The sequence below is a fragment of the Molothrus aeneus genome, chromosome 3 (assembly GCF_037042795.1).
Source record: "Molothrus aeneus isolate 106 chromosome 3, BPBGC_Maene_1.0, whole genome shotgun sequence".
NCBI classification, from domain to species: Eukaryota; Metazoa; Chordata; class Aves; order Passeriformes; family Icteridae; genus Molothrus; species Molothrus aeneus.
In genome coordinates, this window is record NC_089648.1 from 24684627 (window position 1) to 24691993 (window position 7367).

The following is a 7367-nucleotide window of genomic DNA, read 5'->3' on the forward strand; positions in this document are numbered from 1 at the left end:
GTTTAGTGTTGTAAGGACCCTGCCTTTGACCTTTAAAAAGCTGGAATGAGATTCACGAGACCCCTGAATGATGATGTTGGAAGTGTGATGGTGGTGTTGGAAGTTTCTCTGAGCTTTAAATACAGAATTAGTGATTTTTCTGACCTTTTTCAGGTGGCTTTTGGAATATGTTTGGTAGATACAGGATATTTTGGAACAAACATTGTTCAGAGAGCTTATGTGCGAGGTTCTGTCAGAAAATGACCAAATGTGTTCTGCCTTTATCATTTTGAAAGAGCTGCAAAGCTTAGGTGAAAGAAATTGGGCAGAAATTCATAGCAGGAAAATTCTCTTGTGAGATAAAACCCTACTCTTGGAAGTTAGTGTCCAGGACTTACAAAGAGAACCTAAAAATATTTGTGTATGTTACATTCCTTGCAAGACTTACATTTTCTCAAAAAATCCCTGAATTGTCTTTTTAAAAAATGTGCAAAAAGAGAAACTGTGGTGAAAATGCACCATTCTATACTGAAGTATTTTAGCTTCTTCTGTGGGGAGTGAACATGTAGATTAGTAAATATCTTACATTTAGAAATTAGTTGGAAGGTTTGAAGTAAATGCATTTTAACTTTGAAGTAAAATGCATATTTAAATTGCATTAATGAAGAGATATTTCCCATTAATTTTGTAAGGAAGCTTCTTAACACCATTCCCATCAAATTCATTTTGTGAATATTGTTTTTATTTTGTTTGGCGGGTTATTCAGATGCAAAATGGTGGATGCCTGCCTAATAGTCAAATAATTTACATTATTTAACTTGTTGTTATTAGGGGACACTGCATGATATGAGGTTTTTTTTTTTAATCCTCTGTCCAATGGTCATCTTCGTTAATGCATCTAATTTTAATGGTATAGGAAGGATTTTGGCCTGGGTATGTAAAGCAGATATGTTTTCCTAGTGTATTTTAAATAATAATATTTCAACACTGGGAGCAGAAAATGTATGAAATGAAACCAAATTTTTTTTCCAGCTCCAATAAATCTGCATTTACTTTGGAAGGAGATAGTTTTTGGAAGTACACTGCCAACACAAACAGTGTCAAGGTGTTTGGAAGTGTGGTGCTTTACAAGAACTACTCAGTCTCTTAGTACTTTTTACGTTACACTGGCTGTGAAGTTTTGAAATGGCGAAATCTATTTTACATTCATCTCTTCATTCCTATTTGTCCTTACCTTTAAAAATATGTTGGAAGCTCCATGCTGCTGCTTCAGAGATTACAGTTACTGCATTAAACTTCACATTCAATAATTAAAAAAACCCAGAGGTCCAAGCATGGGAGTAATTGATTGCAGCAACTTCTTTACATGCTGTTACCATATTTCAAGTGCTATTTCTGTGAACTAAAAAAAAAAAACCAACCCAAAATCCAGCAAAACCCAACAAAGTTATAGCTTTGTGACTATAGATGTGACTTCTCATATGATCTTAGTAGCCCCTATGCTTTGAACTGCATTAAATAAAAAGATTTTGTATTAAATGAAGGGAAAGGAGAAAAATATGTACCAAATGGGTGTTGTGTTATCACTGACTTGAAGATGTACAGCTGTCTTCCAGTTAAGCCTGCAGTATTCAAATATTTGAAAGATGTGTCTTTGAAATGCAAGCAGGGCATCCACTCAGGATAAAACCAGTTTGCACTGCTCCCCTGTACTTGGTAGAACAGACTCCCAAAGAGCATAGCAGAGCTAGCAGCATGAGAGCTGTGAGAGACTGCCATGATATATGTGGAATGAAGAGCAGAAATGTACTTTGATTATTCTTGGAGGGGGGATTGGGTGTGTGTGATGCTGAATTGCTTCTCTGTTAGAGTGGAGAGAATGGAGTGGGCATTTAAATGCACTATGTGAGTGCTTGCAGGATGTGGGATTGTTTGCCTCTGGTTCACCAGCATGAACAAGTGAGGTGCCAGAGCTGTTTTGTGCAGATAAGCAGTGTGAGATCTGGCAGTGAAGAGCCCACACAGTTCCATGGACTCATGAAGTTCAAAATGGAAAGGCTGGTATTCGCTGCAGGTGATGCTTTCCTCACCTTGCACCAAGCAGTGCTTTCACCCACATGGCTGGATCCTGAATGCCAGATGGTTCCAAAACAAAACTTGTTTTAGGCAGTGTTTATGAGGGTAGTACTTAGAGTTTTAGCAGTTCTTGTAACTTAGAGAAGTAAAGATTTTCTTCATTCAGTTGTAGCACATTCAGGTGAATATGAAATTAAGGTGAAGTTCTGCTACTTGTGTCCACACTAAATGGTATATCTGGAAAATACTTCTTGTAGTTGTGGAATGTTTTCTTGATACAGAGGTCTAGTCTGTGCTGGTCAGAGAGCCCCTTCCCTGAGTACAGACCCTTGCATGTGCCAGCTGTTGCTGCACAGCATGCTAGGTCCTGGATGGAAGAATAGGATTTTTGTTGATTTGGGGTTTTCTTACAGAATGTGTGCTTTCAGTCCTTTGGTTTCACTTCCAGTGCTCACTCTTTTTGACACCCATTACTGCTGCTGGACTGTGAATAGTCTGGTGTGGAGTCCATGAACTGTTGGTCAGAAGCAGCCATTGTAAGAACCTTGGGGTGCAATTCAGTACTGGAGAGTGAAGCTTTCTGTACTGACTGGAGATTTTTGATATGAACTGAGCTCTTCCAGGAGGAAATTATTTCACAGAAGCACAACCTGAGAACATTTCATCATGGAATACCTGCCACTGATTTGATACCTGTGAAAAAGCAAATTGTTTGCAGGAGGGCCTATCATGATGCACTGAGAGAGACAAGGGAAAAGGAGTAAATTTGTATGGAGTACCAAATATATCTGTGATACTGTGTGTGTGATTCCTGCAGGTGGGGAAGCTGAGGCACTGTGAAAAGCTGTGCATCTTGTATAATGTGGCAGTAGGTGTGCTCATGTAGTGACAGCTGGTTCCTGACAACCCCTTCCAGTAAATCCTTCATTCTTCCATAAGAAGAAGTGCTTTGTGCTCAGCAGACCAAAACCTACTCCTCAGATTCCTGTTCAGTGGATTTAAACTGTTCTCAGAGATAAGCCCTGGCAAAGGCAGATGCAGCATGTGGGGTGCTGTCTTTTTGGTAGCCCAAAGGATGGGTGTGGTGATGATGTAGTGCAATGCCATTTTATTTTTTGAGCTTCTCCTTGGCTTCCTGTTGGGCTGCCTGGCTGTGCTGTCTGTATTGCAGATCTCCCACTTCAGGGCTGTTCCAGTAACACAAGGTCACTCTTGAGTTACAGCCATCCCAACTTCAACAGTCTGCCATGATTTAGTACCATGCTGAACCTCTCCAGCTCGTACAAGGGGAAGAGCAAGGTCTGGGTCTCTTGCTAGAAAAGGTTTGAGGAGTAGGTTGGAAAAGAAAATCCTTTGGAAGTTGTCATCCTTTAGGACAGAAATGGGGCAGATGAATGCCACAAAGATAAGAGTATAAATTGAAATGAGCACAGTTTATGTGAGTGAGCATCCTCCTGGAGAAGCAGCAAACCTCGAGTTTGTTTTTCTGTGGGTTGTGTGTAGTGTTTGACCCTCTGGGGGGAAGCATCCAGGAGTCAGTGCTGCGTGCTCTTGTTCTTGCAGCTATGATAACAGCAGGAATTAGTGGTTAATTGTTTTCATTAAAAATAGTGGGAGAGGCCAGCCTTGCAGATCAGCCTTGGGGGGCAGGGGCTGGGTGCCTCCTTCCCCTGAAACCTACCCCTGAAATATCCCCTGAGCCAAGCAGTAGCTAATTACAGCATTTATAATGACATGAACCTTTAATCACATTGTCCATAGTGGACTAAGAGCATTAAAAAAAGTAACAAAACCCCCACCAAAGCCTGTCACAGGTGTCCTGTGCAATTACGTTTTTCCACCTCCAGGACTTCAGGCTCATGGCAGAAACTTCAGACATGCTCCTGATAAAAGATACTGTGTCAGAAACTTGTTTCCCTAGTCCTTCTCTCTCTTAACAGCTGCCCTCCAGGTCAAGGGAGGATTTTCTTAGTGCTGAGTGAAAGGTAGCTTTAAAGGTCAGATTATCCATCAGTCTTGTGGGAGCTGCTGAGGGAGGTAAAGCTGCTGCTGAGGTGTCTGCCTTTTTTACATACCTGTAAATCTGGCCCTGGTTCTGTAGATAATGAGGTTATATTTAAAGTGCATTATGTCAGAAGAGTTCCAGCGGCAACAAACCTTTTAATGAAAAAGCATAAAGCAAGAGAACTTTTTAACAATAAATGTCTTCCTACACTTAGCACGTTAGGGTGCATAATCACCCCTCTGCATGGTTTTCGGTGTAATATGTGTGGTATTGAGGAACTGGCAAGCTACTTGGCATTTGTAGAGCATCAAACAGTAGATGACTAAGTCAGTCAGTGCATCTAAATAATTATATATAAGAAATACTTGTGAAAATTAACCCCTCCATCTTACAGAAATAACCATGGCAATCTGTATGGAGATAGCAGCTATTACTGCCCACATACAGATTGGTTTTGTTTCCCTACCTAACCCCGAGTAAACAGAGTAACTGGCACAGAATATGAAGTGTTTTCTTTACTACTTAATGCCTTTCAGTGGATTCTGCTAACACAGTTACACTGGCTAGTTACTCCCGCTAAACTGTAAAATAGCTCAGGAGGGAACCATTTCAGAATTGCTTGAGAGCAAGCCAGATGCATAATGCCTGCATACATAAAATATGTTCTAAAAGGAAAAAGTTAAAGCTCAGTGGGAATTGTTGGTGATCTGCCTTTCTAAGATGAAGTTTACGTTATTCCTTTATCAAATAATTTTAAGGCAAGCAACTCCTCAGGATGAGGAGAGGAAAAAAAGTAGGTCTGTAATAACAACAAAATACCTGTGTGGTTTTATTTTTAGTCTGTGAGGAAAATCATACAGGAGACTATCCCAGATTCTTGTGTTCGTTCTCCTGGGTCTTTGGTAGCTGATCATCCAGACCTATTTTAAGCTCCTTGGCTGTATATTTTCTCCAAGCTTTCAGGAGGAATTTTTAGGATTTAAGGCCCGGGTGTCTACCCTAAGTGTACCTGTGTTCCGCTGGTACCTGCTTGCGCTTCAGCTCTTCTCGTGGAGCAGGGCAGAGCTGGTGTGGGATGCGCCTGTGGTGCGGCTGTGAGCCCGCTCAGCCCGGCTCTACAGATTGTGTGCTCACCAGCACTGCCACTTGGTCATTCCAGCGTGGCTCATGCTCTGTTTCACCCTCACGGTGATCGTGTCGCTGGAGCTTTGTGTGCCCTGCAGCCAGCGGAGATGGCGCACATGGATTCGTCTGGATTCATCTATCCATGGCCTCCGCCTCCCGCCTGCTGCATTTATCTATCAGAGCACTATAATCCTCCTCTTTTCAGCCAGACGCTTGGCAATTAAGACCCGATCTGCCCTACTTAAGGTATAAATAAGCCTTTAATGTTACTTGGGGATTACATTAGGACATGAGGGGCTCTTTTGAAGGCCCGGCTTTGGCACAGCAGGATTCACAAAGCAGGCTGCTCCTGCAAGATGCTCGAATAAGGGGAAGGGAATGGATTCCCAACCACGCCCACAGAGAGCAGTGGCAGCTTCTGACCAGTGAGATGCTCAGTTGGCCTTTAGCAGTTGTAAAAGTATGTGTGTCAAGGGTAAGCTAGCTGTGTCCTTAGATCAAATAAACTTGTCCATGCAGGCAATAATCATCAGAGAGTTTACTGGCTTACTGATGGAGCTGAAATACTTGGAGCTAGTTTCCTCTTTTTGATTCCAGCAGTACTGGTGGGTGTAATACTCTATACCTGACTGTCCTGAGTCTCCTCGGCTTATGAGACCCATGCATCTGTGGCAGATGACTGTGTTTTGGCAATCATTTGCTCTTGCCTCTGACTTGCTTTGCTGTGCTTGGGTGACTGAGGGAGCTTTTGTGTATGCAGGAAGATACTTATGCTTTTAAACTCCTCTGAGTTTGGGGGAAAAAGCAAGCTGGGGAGTTCCAGGTCTTGAGGTGTATTTCATGCAATCTAAAAAAATTTCTGTATTTGCACATTTTGTACTTTCATTACAAGTTAAGACACTGAAATTAAACAATTGAAATGGAGTGAGGAGTCGCTGGCATTGTGTTGAATACAAATGCACGCCCTGAGTGCACAGTGCCTCTCTGGAAACTTTTACAGCTTACTGATATGATGATGTTAAGACTGTAGAGTCATTAAATGGGAGTGAAACAGTGTCAAATCATTTCCTACTTCTGGATCTCCTGGCACTACTGGATTACAGGCACTGGCACTACAGCTGTTATCTCAGATGCTCCCACAGCTGCCTGACACTGCCAGGTACTGCTGCTAGGAAGAGGAAGGATTAAATCTGTCGGCATCCAATACCTGTTCTTAGCTCAGCTACTGAAGAGATAACACTTTTTTGAGTAATTTGAATATTGCATGCTGGACTTCTTACAGTCCGTAGTTGATAAACTTCTTTCATGGCTTGAGGCAAACATAATAAACACTTCTTTTGAGTCACAACCCAACCTTGTTTCCACTGCACTGTCCAAGAGTTTCCTTAGGACCCTGACCCTATGGTCAGAGGTAGGAGTTTTACAGGTGATAAGGCAGCTCCTTGGCAAATCTGTATTGCTTGGTGTGTCCTTTGGTATGCTGGGCAGGGGGTGCTGGTGGAAAGGGATATCTTGATGTTGACTTTAGGCACTTGCTGAGGGCACACAGATGTGTACAGATGTGCATGTTTGTGCAGACTTTGGGCAGTGCTTTTTCCTGCCTAGAGTAGCAGAAAAGGGAGGAGAGAGGGAGAAGGGAAAGATTCTTATACACATTATTTTCCCCCCTTTTTTACTTCTTACTTTTTTTTTTAATTTTTAATTTTTTTTTTCTTTTAATGGAGAGGTTGATTTTAATAGTGGGCAGTGTGGGTGTTTCTCCTGAGTTTTGCTTGTGCCTGTGCAGAGCTATCCTGTCCTGCCCCGGGGCTGGCTCTGGGTGTAGCCATCCACCCCACATACCCGGCTGTGAGTCGCAGGATCGGTATGTACCACAGCATTGGTAGTGCTTAGGCTTGGGCGTGGGCTGGGGCAGCTGAGTTAAACCGTGAAAAAGATGCACAACCAGCCTTTGACTCTTCTTCTTAGTTTGTGTTGTTGCATTCGGGCCAGTGTTGCCAACACTTCAGTCTCTTGCTGTCTGTGTTTAAATGATCCATATTCAGACTGCTTCAGGCAGGGGAGACTATGACCAGTCTGGAAAGCTGCATATTTACTAGATCTGATACTGGTAAAACCTGAATTTCCCCTTGCTGTCAAAAGCAAGAGAAGTGTGAGAGCAAGAGTAAACATAACTGTGCTC